The sequence below is a fragment of the Palaemon carinicauda genome, chromosome 8, assembly GCF_036898095.1.
Source record: "Palaemon carinicauda isolate YSFRI2023 chromosome 8, ASM3689809v2, whole genome shotgun sequence".
Lineage (NCBI taxonomy): Eukaryota > Metazoa > Arthropoda > Malacostraca > Decapoda > Palaemonidae > Palaemon > Palaemon carinicauda.
The window spans coordinates 111,885,811-111,888,186 of record NC_090732.1 but is presented as its reverse complement, the minus strand read 5'-3'; the positions used below and the strand labels follow the sequence as shown (position 1 = coordinate 111,888,186).

The window sequence follows — 2,376 nt, the reverse complement described above, 5'->3', positions numbered from 1 at the left end:
CCACCTACCCGCTCATCTCACCTCACCTCTATTTCACGATGCCGCCCAAAGAACCAGATTCTATCCACGCTGCATCAGTGAAACTGCCGCCCTCTGCCAATAGAGAAGCTTCTGCCTAGTGTCAGCATGCCGAACTTCAGTTTTGTAGCAAGGGCGTGGCTCGCTGAACCGGCAAAGCAGACTATTTCCTCACGGCTAACTCTGAAGACACTTTAACGGAAATCCCCGAATGGCTTTGCGACCAAGGGGACGTCCCTATAGAGTATGTCACCCTCAAACATTACCTCCTTTCACCGAAAATCAAGTTACAAAGGAAGAAAATAGGCGTCAGAAATCCCCATAAATCAGCATTTCAGCTTAATATGAGATGTTTTCATATTTTGTTAATTGTTTTGAACAATTTTGCCATTATTTCAAAATAAAAGATTTTACCCTTCTTTAATATTAGATTGCAATGTCTTTATAAAAACAAGAATTTAAAAAACCTGATTCGTGCATAGGGGGAATAATATCCATAGATACTTCTAGGTCTTTGTTGGGTAACTCAAGGATCATTGTCAGAAAATGAATCCTATAACTCGAAAACTAACATTCCAGATATCGTTTGAAACAGCCATTCATAAAGAACAGTCTTTTTACGCTATATGGATGTCCAAAATTCATGGTTGATGATTAAACAACTAACGTTGATTTATCGTTTTCGATGGGGAATCATATTTGAGGTATTATATTCTTAAAACATAGTGAAAACTCATAAAACTTAGAAATTTGACCAATTGCTCAACATCACAGTGATGTCTTATAATTAACGTTAGAGGACTTGAATTACAGTATGCAGTATATCAAAGAGATGATGCTCGAAAACTTGATTGTCGCAAAATTCCTCTTATGAAGTTAAGATCTAAACTTAAGAGGGGATTAAATGTGTTCCACAGCCGAGACTCCAACCTCGAAGAACTCCATTCATCGATGGGTGTCGAATTACAATGATGATTGGCTTTTATAAAGTGAGGTCCCACCGAGACTCGAACTCGGATCGCTGGATTCAAAGTCCAGAGTGCTAACCATTACACCATGGGACCTGTTATATGTTACTCCAAACCCAGAAGAAAATAGTGATTCATTGTACGTCTCATCGTAACACCGCGCCAGCCAACTAAGATATTCTCGCGTTGGACCAGTGCCAGACATACTGTAGTCTGCGCATACTATCGCTACCCGGCTTGATTAAGTAAGAGGTGAGATTTAAATAAAATACGTTTCAGAAATTCTTGAAACCCAAATACATACACACATTATATATATATATATATATATATATATATATATATATATATATATATCTATATATATATATATATATATATATATATATATATATATATATATATATATATATATATATATATATATATATATGTGTGTGTGTGTGTGTGTGTGTGTGTTGTGGGGAGTTTTAGAACAAAAATACATTGTTAATGAAGTTTACCGTATTCGATTTACTGAAACGAAGCAAAGTCATGAAGAATCTTATTATTTTATCAATAACTTATCGATTAAAAGCAATATCTCTAATACTGATAGAAATATATCTACTTTTAAAGAAATCGTTACGAAGTAAAGGAAACTGCTAAAAAAGACGGTTTATGATTAAATAGTCCACGATTTTACCAAAATTATTATTATTATGCTTCATCAAATAAATAATGGTATTTTTGAAGCGTATATATCAAATATCGTGGAAAATATTAACAAAGATGACTAAAATTTAGAGACTTCCTCAGAGATGACAGTGATTTCAAAATCATTTAGATTAATAGAAGTCCGGATATTTATCAAAGGTCATTGGTGGGAATTATCTGCCCAGTCATTTATTAATAATTAAATGATCACCTTTTTTTAATGAACATCACAGGAGCCTTGCAAAGTGTCTCAAACTTATAAACCTTTTGCTTAATTTGACCGAAAATCAAATTACATCAAAAGAAAAATAGGAAATAGGCGTCAGTCAGTCTCCAACAGCCATAGTGGTAAGACCTGTTTCTTCTCTCCTCCGCCTAAAACTCAAGATTCGAGGCCACTGTGGATCTCTAGAAAATGTGTCCTTGACGTTAGGTCATCGGGATCGTTCTGGCCTCTCTTTCAGGGTCAGCATAGGTAGGTCTACGTGTCACCTCTCTTTGTGACAAAACTTCAAGAAAAGTAGAATGAAGATTAATATGCAAGACTTGAATGAAGGGCCTCTTAATAGGTCAAGAAGACATGTCAGGTTAAAGAAGTGTCTAACAAACATTAGGGTCGAGTTCATGAAGCAGCCTAAGCTAACTCAGCATAAGCCATACAATCGTGCATGTGAGGATGCAAGCTTGAAATTTG

At 35.4% G+C, this 2,376-nt stretch overlaps 1 non-coding gene across 1 annotated transcript; it reads right to left on the bottom strand.

Moving 5' to 3' along the window:
* Window positions 1-1,010: 1,010 nt before the first annotated feature.
* On the bottom strand, window positions 1,011-1,082 carry TRNAQ-UUG (transfer RNA glutamine (anticodon UUG)). The gene has a single exon. It is a non-coding gene; the product is annotated as a tRNA-Gln (tRNA).
* Window positions 1,083-2,376: the final 1,294 nt, after the last annotated feature.